Below are 22,091 nucleotides of genomic sequence, written 5' to 3' on the forward strand. Positions count from 1 at the left end.
CCTGGAAAATCCCATGGACCGAGGAGCCTGGCCCCTCCTCCCTAGCAAACAGTGAACATTGCCGATCATGTGGTCAGCCTTGGATAAGACTAAGTATTAGATTTTCACTCTCCTCTCCCCTTCACCTCCTGCTAACACTCTGATGTTCTCACATTATAATTTCAAGATTTCTCTCTTTTCCCTTTTTTAATGCTGGCAAAACCTGCTTTTCACTTGTATTAAAACTGTCAAAACTGCCCAAAGGGAAAAAGTATATGTTTTCCCACTGGTACTGAAAAGAGTGAAGAAGCATATTTTGGCAGTTTCATTGTAGGTGTGAAATTTTCACACAGCTCTACTAGGGAGGTACACAAGTCTGGCCCTGTTGGAGCATCTGATTTTTTGTGGATGGCAGTTTCTTTGAAAGGTATGGCCTAGGGCTAAATTAAAAGATGAGATTTAGACTAGAAATGATAGTGAAACAATTGGCATTTCTGTGTAAGATGCTGTTGCATATTTAGAAAACAAACGGTGCCCCTTTAAATTTTCCCTATGGCAAGTTTTATTGTAAAAGATTTGGAGTTCTGCATCAAAAATATAGTTTACCCTATAGAACCCACACCATGACAATGCAAAATATATTAGATTGTGAGGTATTGATTTTACATGAAAGCGTATTAGTTAGTGAAATGCAGAAACCAATAAAGCATCACCATGGCTGGGTAGGAGATCTCTAGATACAATTTATTTTTACACTTAAACCAATTATTGGCTTTGCTTCATTTGTCTTAAATGTGACATACATTCTTAGGTTTCTAAATAAATTCAATCAAATCAATTACATCAACATTATATCCCATATTAAGCAACAGTCTTACATTAGAGTTGACACATTTTGATTAGTACTGTGAAAATACCAAAACTGGGCTAAATTCTCAGAATTTTTCCCAAGGATTTGGTTGACTGTACAAGAATATAAATATTGATTTTTATTTTACACACAATTTACAGATTGGTCCATTGCTGGTTTTACCTCACAATTTAACAATAGAAATTTATTGAAATGTTTACTGCCCATCCTGATTTCAACAGTTTTATATTAGGTTAACAATCAAATTCATAGAAAAGTGAGCTGTAACTTTTAAATCAAACAGGATATATGTAGCCAATCCTCTATACTTATACACAAGAGTATCTCAATACAATTGAATCCTATTTTAATATATTTAGTACACCTAAAAATTCATGATACATGTAAGAACTAGCTATTTCTATTCCTAACAGAAAATATCTAAGAAATACTTTAGATTCAGTCTCTTTTCAGTTTTACATATTAGGTGATGTTGAATCTTCTCAGATTTATTTATATATATCCATAACTTTTTTTAATTATAGAATCAATTTTTGAGATACGGGAAATCTCTAATGGAGCAATCTCTCAATATAACACTCAGTTTTTGCTGAATTTTTTTTTTTAAGGAAAAACAGGTACATTCAAATTTTAGAAGTGGGTTCTTTTGGGAAAATGAAATTCCCCTTTGATTTTTTTAGTTAATTCTGTCTCTGGAGCCATACAGAATGAATGCAGTCCAGATGATTATAATGCAGGTATTTATGGATGTATAACATTCTTTCCCTTGACTTTCTTTAGGCTTAAAGCCCTAGGTTTCTTTAGTCTATTGACCTCAAGTTTGTAATGTCTTATGGGACATTCATTAATTCTTTCTCACAATTTTGAGTTCATTTCAGTCTTCATGTTTCCACCCTAGTGATTTCTCTCTCTTACCAATGTTTCTGTTATCAGATGCTGTTTCCTCAAGAAATTTAAGCCATTTATTCAGATCAAGAAACCAGATAAAACTATGGTCCAGAATTTTGACAGTTCCCTGAATCACAATTTGGGTTCTCAGAACACTGTATAGATTCTCTTGTCATTGTGCATCTCAGCATTCACCTAATGCAACCATCAAACCAACAACTTAAGAACCAGGCAGGGAATTTCTCAAATGCTCCAAATACCTGCACATCACTACAGATTATGACTGCTTGGATTTAGGGAACATTTTTTTGGCTGGGGAAACATTCCAATGGGATAGATTAATCTATGTAAACCACATAGCTCAGCTGAAACTGCTGTTCAGCATTCTAAATTGCCAGCTCCATCTCCTTTCTGCACAAAAATGCACATTTCTTCCTATAATAAAGATATTTTATAATAGCAATAAGGCAACTCCAGGGTGTGTGGTTATCACGAGCTAATCATACCCTAGAGGGATTACAGACACTTGGCTGTGCCTCATAACACCCCATGTGTGTGTTTATCTCATGATAACCACACTCGCTTTTGTATCTTATTGCCTAATTATCCACTTCTAATGCAAAATACTAATTTTTTGTCTGAAACAATGTGTGCAAGGATGTATTGCTAATAATTACATGAAGATATTGACAAACAATGCTGCTGTTACTCTATGTTCACTTCTTATAAGAAAATTGATACACAAGAAGAAAATTCTGAGAGTGAGAGGAGAACATTCCAATCCATTTTTGAATGAGTTGCTTCTTATGTAGAGGCTTCTCTTTTATCCATTAATACTATAAGATGAATTACACATTATTTTTCATCTTTTAGACTTGAAAACTAGAGAATAAGCAGGAATTTCAACCCTGAAAAAGTAAAAAGACACTAAGTTAATTTACTTCCAAAAAATTAATGGCAGAGATTGATTTTGACTTATTGAGATATCTAATTTAATTCCTTATGCTGCATAGTCATTCCTTCACAAATATTTCAACTGTCAACCTTTCAAGCTGAAAAATGTTAAATTTTATACTTTACAGTAGTATGATTCATACAAGTCTATCAATCTTGAATCCTTTATAAAGTGAAATTATTGCCTATGTGATTAATCTCCATTCTGCATAGTACTATTTATTGTTTTTACATTATATTATTGTGTAACAATTAAAGCCAATACATGTACAGATTTCCTATGAATCTGATCTCAGGAATGAACATTTTCAAATTGTATTTTCTAAAGTTTTATTTATAGACCCCACAAAGATCATTAAGGACTCTTGTATTTCAGTACTTGAGTTAAATCCAAATTATTCTGAGTAAAATAAAGTCTCATTTTTGAGGACTTTTACAGAGGAAGTAATGGTATATTCTTAAAAGCTTATTTCATTTGTGTGTGTCTGTGTGAATTCATGTGGGCTTCCCTGGTAGCTCAGACAGTAAAAGAACCTGCCTGCAATGCAGGAGAACTTCATTCGATCTCTGGGTCAGGATGATCTCCTGGAGAAGAGAATGGCTACCCACTCCAATATTCTTGCCTGGAGAATCCCATGGACAGAGGAGTCTGGTGGGCTACAGTCCATTGGGTCACAAAAAGTCAGACATGACTGAGTGACTAACACTTTCACTTTCACATATACATACTACCTATATTTTTAATAAATATTCTGTTAGTACTTGTTTTCACAGAACATGACTGTTGTTCTCAAAACCACTCATATTTTCTTACAAACTTGGTTTCTTCTTCCTGGTTTCTTAGTTCATAAATATCACTGGGTCAAATTTGCCTAAGTTTAATCAGCCTGTTTTTTTTTTATTTTTATATTTTGAACTCTCTGGTTCTGGGCTGTGAGACAAGCTATTGCTCTGTCTCCGGAGTCCTGTTCCAAGGGCACATACTTGAACTTTGATTACTTTGATTTTAGGGATGGATTACCCATCTGCATTTACTAACAAACACTGCGCTAGATCTCCAATTCATAAACAACAGGTAAATACAGCAACAATTATTAGTTACTTGAAGGCAACATTAGATTGATTGTAAGGACTACAGGGTGAAAAGATACTTTAGAAGTTGCTACTGTTAACAGAGGGAAAATACAATGTTTACTTAACTCTCAATTATTCACTGGTACATAATTAACAGGAAACACTATCTTATTGTTTTAGACACAGGAATATTTTTTAGAACTGAAGGGCATCTTAGAGCACATCTATTCCAATCACCTTTTTATATAGTCAAGAAATTTGACATTATCTATTCTATTTACTTGCTTTTCACTAAGAGCCAGAGAGGGCGATCTTTTAACTCAGTATAAGTAATTACATACACCAGAAATTGTGTGAGCCTGAAATTAAGCATACTTATCTAAAGCAAACCTTTTTTTAGACTACTAGTTCTGTTTCTTATTCTATCTTTCCTTGGCATGCGACCGGGGAACCATGCTGCTGCTGCTGCTAAGTCTCTTCAGTCGTGTCCGACTCTGTGCGACCCCATAGACGGCAGCCCACCAGGCTCTCCCGTCCCTGGGATTCTCCAGGCAAGAACACCAGAGTGGGGAAGTGAAAAGTGAAAGTGAAGTTGTTCAGTCGTGTCTGACTCTTCGCGACCCCATGGACTGCAGCCTACCAGGCTCCTCCGTCCATGCAATTTTCCAGGCAAGAGTACTGGAGTGGGGTGCCATCGCCTTCTCCCTGGGGAACCATAGAGTTGAGTATTCTAAATAGGTGAAAATATAGGACAACATTCCAGGCTTTGGAATGCCCTATATTTTCATTTCATTTTGTGAGTAAAAATTGCCAACGTGTAGTTGGAGAAGATTCTTAGAGTTTACTAGGTATTAACCACGGCTTCCCTATTAGACACTAACTGCATTCTGGATACAGTAGCACAATTATGCTTTAATGAATTGCCAAAGTCATGTGTAAGAAACCGAAACTTTCCTAGAAACCAATAAACACATAAAAGAACAGTGATCTGAAAGTGAAATAAGACTGGCAAGATAAAAGCAATAAGAAAGTAAATTCTACCTGTGGGGTAAATGCTAATATTAGTACTGGAATAAGAAAAGGAAACTATGCCTTAGGCCCATGAAATAATACAAATAAAATTTTTAAAAAACTAAGTGCAAAAGACTATCTACAAAGGAATGCTTCTTTAAAGAAAACCTAATGTGAAATTGATTTTAAAAATAGGAAAATGGAGATGATGCATAAATAGTTATAAAATGCAAAATACTAAATAGATTAAAATTTAAATGTAACCAAGAACTGTGAATTTCTTAATAACAATAAATGTGAAAATTAGAAAAGTGATACATTTCTAGAAAAATCTAACTTATTACAAATTACTTGAAAAGACATTGAAAAACAACTTATTATATGTTCATTAAAAGATGTGAAAACCAGAACCAGATGATTTTCCTGGAAATTCTACCATTGAAGAAACATACCATTTCAATCTTATATAAATTTTTCAGAGGACATAAAAATAAAGGGCACTATAAATCACAATATAAGACTAGTATAACTCTGAAATAAAAAAGGGTGTTCAAAGTAGGAAAATCAAAAGTCAGTTTCATTCATGGATTTATATGAAAATTTCCACAAAAACGTAAGAGAAAAAGGTGTGATTACATTTATTACAGGAATTTCAGTGTGATTTAATGCTATTAAATTTACAACTATAACTTACCATATAGGCAGATAAAAGGAAAAAGGTTTATTTATTTTATATTGGAGTATATTTGAATTACAATGTTGTTAGTTTTCAGTTCAGATCGGTTCAGTCCCTCAGTCGTGTCTGACTCTTTGCGACCCCATGAATCACAGCTCGCCAGGCCTCCCTGTCCATCACCAACTCCCGGAGTTCACTCAGACTCACGTCCATCGAGTCTGTGATGCCATCCAGCCATCTCATCCTCTGTCCTCCCCTTCTCCTCCTGCCCCCAATCCCTCCCAGCATCAGAGTCTTTTCCAATGAGTCAACTCTTTGCATGAGGTGGCCAAAGTATTGGAGTTTCAGCTTTAGCATCATTCCTCCTAAAGAAATCCCAGGGTTGATCTCCTTCAGAATGGACTGGTTGGATCTCCTTGCAGTCCAAGGGACTCTCAAGAGTCTTCTCCAACACCACAGTTCAAAAGCATCAATTCTTCGGCACTCAGCCTTCATCACAGTCCAACTCTCACATCCATACATGACCACTGGAAAAACCATAGCCTTGACTAGATGGACCTTTGTTGGCAAAGTAATGTCTCTGGTTTTGAATATGCTGTCTAGGTTGGTCATAACTTTTCTTCCAAGGAGTAAGCGTCTTTTAATTTCATGGCTGCAGTCATCATCTGCAGTGATTTTGGAGCCCCCCAAAATAAAGTCTGACACTGTTTCCACTGTTTCCCCATCTATTTCCCATGAAGTGATGGGACCAGATGCCATGACCTTCGTTTTCTGATGAGCTTTAAGCCAACTTTTTCGCTTTCCTCTTTGACTTTCATCAAGAGGCTTTTTAGTTCCTCTTCACTTTCTGCCATAAGGGTGGTGTCATCTGCATGTCTGAGGTTATTGATATTTCTCCCAGCAATCTTGATTCCAGCTTGTGTTTCTTCCAGTCCCGTGTTTCTCATGATGTACTCTGCATATAAGTTAAATAAGCAGGGTGACAATATACAGCCTTGACGTACTCCTTTTCCTGTTTGGAACCAGTCTGTTGTTCCATGTCCAGTTCTAACTGTGGCTTCCTTTCTCAAGAGGCAGGTCAGGTGGTCTGGTATTCCCATCTCTCTCAGAATTTTCCACAGTTTTTGCGATCCACTCAAAGGCTTTGGCATAGTCAATAAAGCAGAAATAGATGTTTTTCTGGAACTCTGTTGCTTTTTCCGTGATCCAGCAGATGTTGGCAATTTGATCTCTGGTTCCTCTGCCTTTTCTAAAACCAGCTTGAACATCAGGAAGTTCACGGTTGACATATGGTTGAAGCCTGGCTTGGAGAATTTTGAGCATTACTTTACTAGCGTGTGAGATGAGTGCAATTTTTCAGCAGTTTGAGCATTCTTTGGCATTGCCTTTCTTTGGGATTGGAATGAAAAGTGACCTTTTCCAGTCCTGTGGCCACTGCTGAGTTTTCCACAGTTGCTGGCATATTGAGTGCAGTACTTTCACAGTATCATCTTTCAGGATTTGAAATAGCTCAACTGGAATTCCATCACCTCCACTAGCTTTGTTCGTAGTGATACCTTCTAAGGCCCACTTGACTTCACATTCCAGGATGTCTGGCTCTAGGTGAGTGATCACACCATCGTGATTATCTGGGTCATGAAGATCTTTTTTGTACAGTTGTTCTGTGTATTCTTGCCACCTCTTCTTAATAACTTCTGCCTCTGTTAGGTCGATACCATTTCTGTCTTTTATTGAGCCCATCTTTGCATGAAATGTTCCCTTGGTATCTCTAATTTTCTTGAAGAGATCTCTAGTCTTTCCCATTCTGTTGTTTTCCTCTATTTCTTTGCATTGATGGCTGAAGAAGGCTTTCTTATCTCTCCTTGCTATTCTTTGGAACTCTGCATTCAGATGCCTACATCTTTCCTTTTCTGCTTTGCTTTTCTCTTCTCTTTTCACAGCTATTTGTAAGGCCTCCCCAGACAGCCATTTTGTTTTTTTGCATTTTTTTTCCATGGAGATGGTCTTGATCCCTGTCTCCTGTACAATGTCACAAACCTCATTCCATAGTTCATCAGGCACTCTATCTATCAGATCCAGGCCCTTAAATCTATTTCTCACTTCCACTGTATAATCATAAGGGATTTGATGAGGTCATACCTAAATGGTCTAGCGGTTTTCCCTACTTTCTTCAATTTAAGTCTGAATTTGGCAATAAGGAGTTCATGATCTGAGCCACAGTCAGCTCCCGGTCTTGTTTTTGCTAACTGTATAGAGCTTCTCCATCTTGGCTGCAAAGAATATAATCAATCTGATTTCAGTGTTGACCATCTGGTGATGTCCATGTATAGAGTCTTCTCTTGTGTTGTTGGAAGAGGGTGTTTGCTATGACCAGTGCATTTTCTTGCCAAAACTCTATTAGCCTTTGCCGTGCTTCATTCTGCATTCCAAGGCCAAATTTGCCTGTTACTCCAGGAGTTTCTTGACTTCCTACTTTTGCATTCCAGTCCCCTATAATGAAAAGGACATCTTTTTCGGGTCTTAGTTCTAAAAGGTCTTGTAGGTCTTCATAAAATCGTTCAATTTCAGCTTCTTCAGCATTACTGGTTGGGGCATAGACTTGGATAACTGTGATATTGAATGGTTTGCCTTGGAAACGAACAGAGATCATTCTGTCGTTTTTGAGATTGCATCCAAGTACTGCATTTCAGACTCTTTTGCTGACCATGATAGCTACTCCATTTCTTCTGAGGGATTCTTGCCCACAGTAGTAGACATAATGGTCATCTGAGTTAAATTCACCCATTTCAGTCCATTTCAGTTCGCTGATTCCTAGAATGTCGACGTTCACTCTTGCTATCTCTTGTTTGACCACTTCCAATTTTCCTTGATTCATGGACCTGACATTCCAGAAAAGTGATTCAGTTATACATATTGTTGCTGTTGTTTAGTTGCTAAGACTTGTCTGACTCTTTTGTGACCCCATGCACTGTAGCCCACCAGGCTCCTCTGTCCATGGGATTTCCCAGGCAAGAATATTGGAGTGGGATGCCATTTCCTTCTCCAAATTATACACATACATAAATCTATTCTTTTTCAGATAGGTTATTATAGAACATTAAATAGAGCTCCCTGTGCTCATCAGTAGGTCCATCTTGATTATCTATTGTACATATTTAGAAGTGTGTATATATTAATCTCAATCTCTTAATTTATCCCCCCATCACTACCCTTTAGTAGCCGTAAGTTAACCATAAGTGTGTTTGACAAGAGTGTGAATCTGTTTGTTTTGTAAATAAGTTCATTTGTATCTTTTTTTAGATTCCACATATAAATGATATCATATTGTCTCTATCTAACTTACTATGATAATCTCTTGATCCATCCATTTTGATGCAAATGGTATATATATATCCCATCTTTATCCATTCATTCATCCATAGAAAGAATAACTGAGGCAGCCAGGTGTACAGAAAAGTGATTTTCTTTTCTCCATCATATATTCTTGCCTCCCTTGTCATAAATTGACCATAGGTGTATGGGTTTATTTCTAGGCTTTCTATACAGTTTCATTGATCTATATTTCTGCTTTGTGCCCGTACTGTACTGCTTTGGTTACTATGCCTTTTTTCCTTATTCTGTTCTGTGGCAATGATGTCCACCATTCTGTTTTCAGGTTACTTATTTGTTCTTCTGCCTCAGTTATTCTGCTACTGATCCCTTCTAGTTTATTTTTCATTTCAGTTATTGTAGAGTTCATCTCTGTTCTTTAAATCTTCTATCTCTTTGTTAAATATTTCTTGTATCTTCTTGGTCTTTATCTTCATTGTTTTTCTGAAATCTTAGTATCATTTGTCTGAATTATTTTTCAGGGAGATTGCCTATCTCCATCCACTTCACTCAGTTGTTCTTCTGGGGTTTTATGTTGTTCCTTCCTCTGGAACATACTTCACTGCCATCTCATTTTTTCTAACTTTCTGTGTTTGTGGCCCTGAATATGCTCAAGATTATAGTTCTTCTTGCTTCTGGTGCCTGGCCCCTGGTGGTCAGGACTGTGTTTAGAGATGGCTGTGGGCTCAGAAATACTTGAAACAGTCTGTCTGTTTGCTGATGGGGGGCAGGTGTTTCCACCCTGCTGGTTGTCTTGCCTGAGGTTTCACAGCACTAGAACGTTTGGGTTGTTGGCTGGGGCCAGGTGTTGGTGTGATGTCAAAATGGCAGTTTCCAGGACAGCTCACACCAATGAGCACTTCCCGGAATGTCTACCACCAGTGTGCTTGTCCCTGCAGTGAGCCACAGCCACCCTCACCTCCCCAGGACAACCTCCAAGACCAGAAGGTAGGTTTCGCCCAGGTTCACATGAAGTAACTGTATCAGATCTTATATTCACCATCCAAGAGTGGCATTTCTGTTTCCCACAGTCCTGTGGAGTTACTGAGATCAAGCTCCAATGGCTTTCAAAGCCAAATGCTCTGGAGGCCCCTCTCCCTGATGCCAAACCCCCAGACTGGGGGATCCTGACATAGGGCTCAGAGCTCTCACTCCTGTAAGAGAACCTCTGTGATAAAATTACTTTTCAGTTTGTGAGACACCCACTCGGTATATATGGGATTTTATTGTATTGTGAATGTGTCCTTTCTACCATCTTGTGGCTTCTTTGTCTTTGGAAGTATTGTCCTTCAGTAGGTTTTCTGTCAATAGTGGTTCAGTTGTTCAGTTAATTGTGATTTTGCATGAGAGGATGAATTCAAGTACTTCTACTTTGCCATCTTGTCTGGGGATTGATTCTGAGAAAATGATTTTATTAGTTGGTAAAATGAAGCTTATGAAATTCAATATTAATAGTTCAATAAAATCTTTTAGCAAACTAGACAAATAATACCTTAATGGTGAAACATAATCATAACTTACTATGAGAATGGACAAACACTAACATTGATTTTTACCAACATTGTCCTAGAGTTTCTGCCCCACATAATAAGAGGTGGAAAAAAAGTTACAAGGTTTGGAGAAGAAAAAACAGAACAGTCAATAAACAACTGATAAAAGTTTCTCAATATAGACAACTACAGAGGATATGCAATACGAAACAATTTTTGGAAGATTAGATGGATTAATAAGGTTGCTAGATATAAGATTATATAAAAACTCGGTAAGTTTGTACACAATAGCAAAAAGAATAGTTACAAAGTACAACAAAAAACAGATGGTAACTAGAAGTCTTAAAAATGGATGACTTATGAAAAATACACACAGAAAATCTCAATAATAAAGGGTACTATTGGTGGGAATGTAAATAAGATACAGCTGCTATGGAAAACAGTATGGAAATGCCTTAGAAAACTAGGAATAGAACTAGTATATGACCCAACAATCCCACTACTGGGCATAAACCCTGAGAAAATCATAGTTGAAAGAGAGATATGTACCCCAGCGTTCTTCACAGCACTTTTTACAACAGCTAGGGCACAGACGCAACCTAGATGTTCATTGACAGATGAAGGGATACACAAATTGTGGCATATATGTGCAATGGAATATTACTCAACTATAAAAAGAATGCATTTGAGTCTGTCCTAATGAGGTGGATGAACCTAGAGCCTATTACACAAAGTGGAGCAAGTCAGAAAAAGACATATTGTTATTAATGCGTGTGTATGGAATCTAGAAAGATGGTACTGATGAACTTATTTGCAGGGCAGCAATGGAGATGCAGACATAAGGAACAGACTAGTGGACACAGTGGGGGAAGAAGAGGGTGGGACAAACTGAGATAATAACATGGAAACATACATTACCATATGTAAAATAGATAGCAAGTGGGAATTTGCTGTGTGACACAGGGAGCTCAACCCAGCTCTGGAGGGGATGGGATGGGAAAGGGGTCTAGGAACGAGAGGACATATATGTATGTGTGTGTGTGTGTGTGTGTGTGTGTGTGTGTGTGTATATATATATGTATCTGTGGCTGATTCATGTTTATGTATGACAGAGGCCAGCACAATATTGTAAAGCAATTATCCTCTAAGGGGGAAAAAAAAAGAAAAATAAGAGAAGCAGCGGAATCAGTGATCAGATTGCCAACATTCTCCAGATCATAGAGAAAGCAAGAGAATTCCAGAAAAACATCTACTTCTGCTTCATTGATTAAACAAAAGCTGAAAAAAAATAAGGGTAGTACCATATTCATGGTTTATAAAAACTCAAAATTACTAAAAAAGTTTGTGATTTTGATCATAACCCCAACAGATATTTTGTAATAGGATAGTGACAAACAGATACTAAAATGTATAGGAAAGGACTAAGACTGAAAAAGGGAAACTCCTCCTGAAGAAATAATGAAAGCTTACTCTGCCTGATACCAAAAGCCATCATAAAGTGGTGGCAATCAGGGCAGTATGGTACTAGTGCAGGAACAGGATAAATGTGAGAGAAGAACAGCCATAAACAGATATATGCATCTGCGGAAACATGTACCACAAAGGTGATTTTACAGATCATGGGGAAATGAGCAACTCTATTAAATGGTGCTGTGACAATTGTTAATCCATGTAGAAATAGCAACATATAGGCTTACACAGTAAAATATAAGAAAAGAAGCTCCAAGTAGATTAGAATTAAATGTGCAATTCAAAACTTTATAGTTTTAGGATAAACTTTAGGAGAATATCTTTAAAGACTTAGATTACAAAGGTTTTCTCTTCAGAAAAATACACACAGATGCTAACTAAAAAATAAATATTGGTAAATATACTTTGATTTTAAATTTGCTTATTAAAATACAAACATGAAAAGATAAACCACAAACTGGGAGAATACATAATCAAGGATTCATATCAGTATATCACAAAATCTACTACAAATTAATAAAATATCCCAATAGAATAATGATGGTAAAATTCACCAAAATGTTAAATTTCAGAAGGGAAATTAGTTTTAAGAGGAAAATGAAGTTTGGGGTCCTACTGAGTTTCAAGGTTATAAGTAGACATTATGAATCAGCCTGACCAATAGACCACAAATTGTGGAGATGAAGGTTGTAAGAAGGGACATTTGCTAAGCTTTCTAACCTGGCAATGGGAGAGTGTCAGGGAGCTGAACAGTTATTAAATCAGTCTTCTTGTTTTGGCCTTGTCTTGTATCTTAGCTCACAACTCTGTTGCCTCCTCCTACTCCCAAACTCCCACATACCCAACCCCATTTTGCAGCATGAATTGACTTGCTTCTCATTGACCTTGCCTTCCCTCATCCCTAGTGGATAATAAGAGTTCAACTTTATAATGTTTTGCTTTGTTATATGCTGTGCATCATTCTCAAACGCTATCTTTTTCTCTCCCATTAGCTGGCAATATTTTTTATCCTTTGTTGTTGATATGGTAAAGGGTTAAGATAAATTCATGTCTAACAGGCCATAATTTCCTTGAAACCTCTACTTGAAAATTATATCTGAATTATCACTAGCCTATCAGCTGAGGTCATTAGGTTCTCTGGGCCCCAATTTTGTGCGATTACTGCAAACAGTGGTTTCTGTGTGCAAATTTTGGCTCTAGTTCTTACTAGTTATTTTAGGCAAGATAAGAGCATGTCAGCTAAGAAATTAAATAGCTTATCTACTAAATGAGGCTATTATATAACCCACAAAAATATTTAAAGAACAAATAACATAAATAAAATTACTGAGCTCTGTAGCATATGTGTATTATCTTCCCATTTCTACCAGGTAGAGTAGTAGTAGCACCTACAGTATGGCAGAAATTGAAGAGGAACTAAAAAGCCTCTTGATGAAAGTGAAAGAGGAGAGTAAAAAAGTTGGCTTAAAGCTCAACATTCAGAAAATAAAGATCATGGCGTCTGGTCCCATCACTTCATGGGAAATAGATGGGGAAACAGTGGAAACAGTGGCTTACTTTATTTTGGGGGGCTCCAAAATCACTGCAGATGGTGACTGTAGCCATGAAATTAAAAGACGCTTACTCCTTGGAAGGAAAGTTATGACCAACCTAGATAGCATATTCAAAAGCAGAGATATTATTTTGCTGACTAAGGTCTGTCTAGTCAAGGCTATGGTTTTTCCAGCGGTCATGTATGGATGTGAGGGTTGGACTGTGAAGAAAGCTGAGCGCCAAAGAATTGATGCTTTTGGAGAAGACTCTTGAGAATCCCTTGGACTGTAAGGAGATCCAACCAGTCCATTCTGAAGGAGATCAGCCCTGGCTGTTCTTTGGAAGGAATGATGCTAAAGCTGAAACTCCAGTACTTTGGCCACCTCATGCAAAGAGTTGACTCATTGGAAAATACTCTGATGCTGGGAGAGATTGGAGGCAGGAGGAGAAGGGGACGACAGAGGATGAGATGGCTGGATGGCGTCACTGACTCGATGGACGTGAGTTTGAGTGAACTCCGGGAGTTGGTGATGGACAGGGAGGCCTGGCGTGCTGCGATTCATGGGGTTGCAAAGAGTAGGACATGACTGAGCGACTGAACAGAACAGTATGATGATACCTTGACATTTATCAGCTATATGATTTTCTGAATTTTCTGTGCTGCTTTCAATTAGAGATTGAATGTCCTTCCCTCAGGGACACAAGATAGAGAATTTGGAACACTGAGATACTTTCCTCTTGAGATTATGAATCCACCTTTCTTTTTTCTTCGAGGATTATCAACAGCAGCATTTAACATAATTTAGAAAAGCTTTTATCAAATGAAACTGATCATTCATCTATTTTTTTTGGACCTGTCTTCGGGACTGCCATACAATATCTACTGAATTTGGCATTGTGGCCTGGATGACCAACAGTTTGGTGATCTGATCTCTGTCTCATTTCTAATATGCTAAATGTTATATTCTCAATCCCAGTGCACTGCTTTAGTTTTTTTATAGGAAAAAAGAAGGGGTGAGATTGGCCAAGAAGGTTTGGTCCAGCCATGAATGAATATGAAATCTTGGGAGGCTGGACTCATACTGAGAAAATAATGCTGGCATTAATCCACTTAGAATTGCACAGTGCTCCACCCACCCCAATGTGGATTGGTTTAACACCCTTTGTTGGTGTTATTTGGCCATTCCCTTCAAATGCTAATGACCAGCTAGTTTAACATCCTTTATTGGTGTTATTCGGACAGTCCCTTCAAATGTGAATGAATAGCTTGCTTTGTTTCCATAGACAGGGAAGCCAAATAACTTCAGGGCCTAGAAGCAAATTATTTTTCTGGTATAGACTGACCCTGAATGATGAATTGGGCTCTATGGTGGCTGTTTCACTGAAGACTGGGATTTCCCTAACCATCGCAAACCAGGCCAAAAGGAGCTAAACCATTTTCTCCTCATTATCACCTCATTAAGCTCCCCAAGCCAGTGCAGGGCTGGGGTAGAGGCCTGCTACAGGTAGCTTAATGAGTTTCTTATTTATAGGCCCCTGTGCTGTTATGCAAAAGCTTGTTATTTCCAGGCCTAGAGTATGGCGCTTTCTAAAGGGAGTTGAGAAATGCAATTATCAAGCATGTTAGTATGGGCCTCACACCACTTCTTGGCCACTTGATCAACAATAAATAAATATATTTGTTAGATCTGTAAAATTTGATATCGTGCTGTGGTGTTTACCCCAATTTTCTTGTCTTTTTTTTCTTCTATCAACACAGAACAGATGCTGCCCCAGATGTGGAAGATGCAGATGTTTGCCAGTTTCAGAATAACTCCAAATTCATAACTATATATGGCATTCTACAGACTCCTCAGTTTGAGTTTGAGGAGAAATGTTGTCTCCCTCCCAAAAACGTTTAATTTTTTTTCTCCTGCCATATATATGACTTGGAAGTCACACTTAATTAAGTGAAAGGCAGTTGCATTTTTAGTTACCACAGAAAGACAAAAAAAAATTTCTGTAATATGCAAATTACAAATCAATGTTCCATATTTTGAGTCTTCAAAAAAGAAATCAATTTACTAAACATTCAGGCATTGAACATTTACTTAGCACTATGTGTCTGTAGCAGTAGTACAGGGTTGAGGGAGTTTTAACTATCTCCAATAGCTCATTAGAAAAGTTAAAGAAAATGCTAAAGTAAGTGCCAGGAGAAATTCTTCCAACTTAACACATAAAAGAAAAAAAAGGAATGGATATGTTAAAATCTGAGTTTAGATTTAATAGGATGGGAAGGTTTCAACAGAGTGGTTGTTTTAATATTTCTACACAGGACAGACTTAGCAGCAACATGTGGTTGTTAGGAGGCTCGATGATAGAGTCTTGTCTTGAAATTATCTTTTCAGTACCAGTTCCGTATTTTCACTTGGGTTAGAAAACTTCAGGTGACTAATTGGCCAGAGGACATGGTTAAGGAGGTGATTAAAACTCACTCAACCCTGTACTACTGCTACATACAAAATTAAGGTGCAAGATTTCAGGTCATATTCAGAAAATACGGATTAAATTTTCCAGTCAGAACTTGAAGTATGTGTATAATAGTACAAGATATACATTAAAAAATAGATTAAAGAATAAGAAAATGAGGACTAAAGAAAAGATGGATCAATAAAGCAGGTGAGAAATTTTAGGCTTTGGTCTCTAGGCAGTATAAAAGCATTTTTTCTTCCTCTAATTGTTTACTTGTTTTCCCCTAAGCAATAGGACAGAATGATCAGATGGTTAGTATAGAAGTGACTTGATGGATAGCTGGCAAAGGGAAAAACTGAAAGCAAGAGGTCATTTAGGGGCCTATTCGATAGTCCAAGTTTAGGTGAAAAAATGAATTTATAGATAAGGTAAAAAGACAATGAGTTCAAGATGAATTCATCAGAGTTTAGAGTTAGAACATTAAGTTAGTAATTTATTGAACACTGTCATGCTGAAAGTTTGTGCAATCAAAGAATAACTAAAATTTCAAACTTGGATAATTATGAGAATGTTGTCCTTGATTAACAGTGACAGAACTGTGAAAAACCACAGGTGTTTTGCTTTAGAATTTAGTAGTGAGAATGATGATAATTCTTTGGACAATTAAGGTTGGAAGTTCAGATATCTTCTACAATAGAATATCCAACAGGCAACAGAAAATTATAAACGTAGTTTTACAAATAATTGCTGCAATTAGAATAAATAAGATTGCTAAGACAATATAGAAAGAAAATGAAAAGTGGGAAAAATCAATTAGGTACATCGTATGTGGGGAGGAAAGAGAAATTTGAGAAGAATATGAAGAATCAGGATTGTGAGAACGATAGTAGATTAGTTCATTCTTGCAGTAGTTTAAGAGGAATCTTCAAGAAATAGATGGTAAGCAGTGTCAAACATTCTTTAAAAAGTCAGGCTTAAGAATTGAGAAAAATAATCATTGGATTTGTTGAATAAGTGGTAAGAAACAAATGGTAAGAATTGAACAGCTTAATATTAAGTTTTTAACTTTTCTCTATATATGTAAATATATGTTTATTTACATATATAGACCATTTCATCCCAAAGCAATAGAATGCATTCTTTTCAAATGCACATGGAACAGTCCTTAAGGTAGATCATATTTATGACCATAAAACATAAATTTAAGAATATTGAAATTATATCAGGCCTCTTTTCCCAACCATAACAGTATGAAACAAGAAATAAATTATGAGGTGAAAACTGGAAAATATACAAATATATGGAGATTAAAATTCACTGATAACTGCTGGGTCAAAGAATTAAAAGACAAATCAAGAAATACCTTAAGACAAACAAAAATAAAAGTACAACATACCAAAGCATATGGGATTCAAAGAAAAAGCAATTCTAAGAGGGAAGTTCATAGTGATAAATGCCTTCATTAAGAAATAAGAAACATATCAAATAATATAACTTAATGACTCAAGAACTAGTGAAACAAGAACAAATTAAGTGCAAGGTTAATAGAAGGAAGGAAATAATAAAGATTAGAATGGAAGTAAATAGAGACTGAGAAGACATTAAAAAGATCAATGAAACTAAGAGCTGTTTCTTTGAAATGAGCATCAAAATTGACACAATTAACTACACTCACCAAACAAAATAAAGGACTCAGAATCAGAAATGAAAAGAGATACTACACCAAAACCACAGAAATACAAAGGATGAGAGAGAATAAATAATCATACACCAACAATTTGGACAATCTACAAGAAATGGCTAAATTTCTAGATGCATACAACCAGGCAAGATTGAATTATCAAGAAAGAAAAAAAATATGAACAGACTGATTACCAACAAGAAGATTTAATCAATTTTTTTAAAAAAACTTCCCAGCAAATGAAAGCTCAGGAACAGATGACTTCACTGGTTAAATGTTTGGTAGAATTCAAACAGAATTAATACAGAGTCTCTTCAAATTCTTCCAAAAAATGTAAGAGGAAAAGAACACTTTCAACCTCATTTTACAAGACCAGATTACCCTGATACCAAAACCAGACAAGGATGAAACACACACACAAATTATAGGCCAATATCCCTGTGAAGTATAGGGGAAAAAATCCTCAACAAGTATTAGCAGATCAGTTCAGTAATACATTTAAAAGATCATACACCATAATAACCATAAGCTAAGCACCGAAGAATTGATGCTTTTGAACTGTGGTGTTGGAGAAGACTCTTGAGAGTCCCTTGGACTGCAAGGACAGCCAACCTGTCCATTCTGAAGGAGATCAGCCCTGGGATTTCTTTGGAAGGAATGATGCTAAAGCTGAAACTCCAGTACTTTGGCCACCTCATGCAAAGAGTTGACTCATTGGAAAAGACTCTGATGCTGGGAGGGATTGGGGGCAGGAGGAGAAGGGGACGACAGAGGATGAGATGGCTGGATGGCATCACTGACTCGATGGATGTGAGTCTGAGTGAACTCTGGGAGATGGTGATGGACAGGGAGGCCTGGCGTGCTGCGATTCATGGGGTTGCAAAGAGTCGGACACAACTGAGTAACGGAACTGAACTGAACACCATAATCAAGCGGGATTTATCCCAGGGATGAAAGAATGGTTCAACATCCATGAATTAATCAATGTTATTTACCCCATTAACAAAATGAAGGATAAAAATTACATGGTCATCTCAATAGATGCAGAAAAAGCATTCAACAAAGTTCAACATCCATTTATGATAAAACCTCTCAACAAAGTGTGTATGGAGGGAATGTAACTTAACATAATAAAGCCCATATATGATAAGCCCCCAGCTAACATCATACTCAACTATGAAAAGCTAAAAAGGTGTCCTCCAAAATTAGAATCAAGACAAGGATGCCAACTCTCACCACTTCCATTCAACTTAATGTTAAAAGTACTAGCTGGAGCAATTAGGCTAGGGAAAAAAAAAAAAAGCATCCAAGTTAGAAATGAAGAAGCAAAACTGTTGATTTTGCAGATGACATGATATTATGTATTCAAAACCCTGAAGGCTTCACCAAAATAACTGTTAGAACTAATCAACACATTAAATTCATAGGATATAAAAGCAATATGTGGAAATCTGTGGTATGTCTATATACTAAAAATGAATTATTGGAAAGAAATTAAAGCTAATTGCATCAAAAATAATATATAAGAATAATTTAGTCAAGGAGGTGTAAGATCTACACACCAAAAATTGTAAGAAGAAATTATAGGAAAAAAAATGAGAAGATATTCTGAGTTCATGGATTGAAGGTTTAATATTGTTAAAATCAGCCAGGAATATAAAGTGGGGAAAAAGAGTCTCTTCAATTAATGGTGTTTGGAAAATTGGACAACCATGTACAAAGGAATGAAACTAGACCATTGCCTTATATCATTACACAAAAATCAATACAAAATGCACCGAAATGCTTCTGAAACCATAAAATTCCTAGAAGAAAAATAGGTGGTAAGCTTCCTGACATTGATCTTGAGAATGATTTTATGAATTTGACACCAAAAGGCAAAAAAAAGGCAAAATAAACAAGTAGGACTATAACAAACTAAAAACTTGCACAGCAAAAGGAACTATCAACAATGAAAAGGGAAACTCCTGAATGGGTGAAAATACTTGCAAATCATATATCTGATAAAGAGTTACTATGCAAAATATGTAACAGACTGATAGAAATGAATACTAAGAAAACAGTTTAAAAAGGGGGCAGAAAATCAAAACAATGAAGTAACTCCTAACACTGGACAGAATGGCCATCATTAAAAGTGTACAAATAACAAATGTTGGAGAGGGTATGGGGAAAAGAGAACCCAAGCACTGGTGGGAACGAAAATTGGTGCAGCAAGTATAGAAAAGAGTATGGATGTTCCTTAAAAAAATACAGAGTTGTCGTATGACCCAGCAATCTCACTTCCAGTTGTATCTGGAGAAAACTCAAATTTGAAAAGATATATGCACTTCCCTGGTGGCTCAGATAGTAAAGAATCTACCTGCAATGCAGGAGACCTGGGTTTGATCCCTGGGTTGGGAATGTCCCCTGGATAAAAGAATGGCTACCCATTCCAGTATTCTTGCCTGGAAAATTCCATAGACAGAGGAATCTGGTGGGCTATAATCTATGGAGTTGCAGAGTTGGACACAACTCAGTGACTAATACTTTCACTTTTCACATTCATACCAGCACTGTTTACAATAACCAAGACATAGAAACAATCTAAATGTTTATCAACTGAGGAATGGATAAAAATTGATGTGGTTATACACACACACACATATACAATGGCACAATATTACTACTTAGCCATTAAGAAAAAAATAATGTCATTTGCAGCAACATGGATGGACCTAGAGATTATCAAACTAAGTGAAATTAGTCAGAAAAAGACAAATACCATATGATACCACTTATATTTGGAATCTAAAATATGACAAAAATGAATTTATCTAAAAAATAGAAACAGACTCATAGAGAATCAACTGGTAGTTGCCAAGGGGGAGAGGGGTGGAGGAGGGAAGGTATGGGAGTTTGGGTAGCAGATGCAAACTATTATATACAAAATGGATAAACAAGAAGTTCCTACTGCATAGCATATGGAGCTATGTTTCATATCCTGTGATAAACCATAATGGAAAAGAATACCAAAAAAATGTATGGAATGTAAAGTCAAGTGGGCCTTAGGAAGTATCACTATGAACAAAGCCAGTGGAGGTGATGGCATTCCAGTGGAGCTATTTCAAATTCTAAAAGATGATGCTATTAAAGTGCTGCACTCAATATGCCAGCAAATCTGGAAAACTCAGCAGTGGCCACAGGACTGGAAAAGGTGAGCTTTCATTCCAATCCTAAAGAAAGGCAATGGCAAAGAATGTTCAAACTACCACACAATTGCGCTCATCTCACACACTAGCAAAGTAATTGTCAAAATTCTCCAATCCAGGCTTCAACAGTATGTAAACCACAAACTTTCAGATGTTCAAGCTGGATTTAGAGAAGGCAAAGGAACCAGAGATCAAATTGCCAACATCTATCATACCATCAAAAAAGCAAGAGAGTTCCAGAAAAACATCTCTTTCTGCTTTATTGACTATGCCAAAGACTTTGACTATGTGGATCACATAAACTGTGGAAAATTCTCAAAGAGATGGGAATACCAGACCACCTGACCTGCCTCTTCAGAAATCTGTATGCAGGTCAGGAAGCCACAGTTAGAACTGGACATGGAACAACAGACTGGTTCCAAATAGGAAAAGGAGTACATCAAGGCTGTATATTGTCACCCTGCTTATTTACCTTATATGCAGAGTACATCATGAGAAACGCTGGGATGGAGAAAGCACATGCTGGAATCAAGATAGCTGGGAGAAATATCAATAAACTCAGATATGCAGATGACACCACCATTATGGCAGAAAGAAGAGGAACTAAAGAGCCTCTTGATGAAAGTGAAAGTGGAGAGTGAAAAAGTTGGCTTAAAGCTCAACATTCAGAAAATGAAGATCATGGCATCCGGTCCCATCACTTCATAGGAAATAGATAGGAAAACAGTGGCTGACTTTATTTTGGGGGGCTCCAAAACCACTGCAGATGGTGATTGCAGCCATGAAATTGAAAGACACTTACTCCTTGGCAGGAAAGTTATGATCAACCTAGACAGCATATTAAAAAGCAGAGACATTACTTTGCCAACAAAGGTCCGGATAGTCAAGGCTATGGTTTTACTAGCAGTCATGTATGGATGTTAGAGTTGGACTATAAAGAAAGCTGAGCACTGAAGAATTGATGCTTTTGAACTCTGGTGTTGGAGAAGACTCTTGAGAGTCCTTTGGACTGCAAGGCGATCCAACCAGTCCATCTTAAAGGAAATCAGTCCTGAATGTTCATTGGAAGGACTGATGCTGAAGCTGAAACTCCAATACTTTGGCCACCTGATGTGAAGAACTGACTCATTTGAAAAGACCCTGAAGCTGGGAAAGACTGAAGGCAGGAGGAGAAGGGGCCATCAGAGGATGAGATGGTTGGATGGCAACACCAACTCAGTGGACATGAGTTTGAGTAAACTTCGGGAGTTGGTGATGGACAAGGAGGCCTGGTGTACTGCAGTCCAAGGGAGTCAAAAGAGTCGGACACGACTGAGCAACTGAAGTGCAATGAATAACTGAATTGCTTTGCTGTATGTTAGAAATTACCGCAATACTGTAAATCAGCTATATGTCAGTAAAATAAAATAAAATAAAAAGTGAGCAGAGAGTCTAAATGGAAATTTTTATAAAGTAA

At 36.9% G+C, this 22,091-nt stretch overlaps 1 long non-coding RNA gene across 1 annotated transcript in view; it reads right to left on the reverse strand.

Annotated features, from left to right (window-relative positions):
• Positions 1–698: 698 nt before the first annotated feature.
• The window catches only part of LOC138443486 (uncharacterized), a 507,027-nt gene continuing 485,634 nt past the window's right edge, over positions 699–22,091 (reverse strand). Inside the window, exon 13 of the long non-coding RNA XR_011258175.1 lies at positions 699–2,646. This is a non-coding gene — a long non-coding RNA (uncharacterized lncRNA). The remainder of the gene's footprint in view (positions 2,647–22,091) is intronic.

This window comes from Ovis canadensis, chromosome 7 (assembly GCF_042477335.2).
Source record: "Ovis canadensis isolate MfBH-ARS-UI-01 breed Bighorn chromosome 7, ARS-UI_OviCan_v2, whole genome shotgun sequence".
In the NCBI taxonomy this organism is placed as follows: Eukaryota; Metazoa; Chordata; class Mammalia; order Artiodactyla; family Bovidae; genus Ovis; species Ovis canadensis.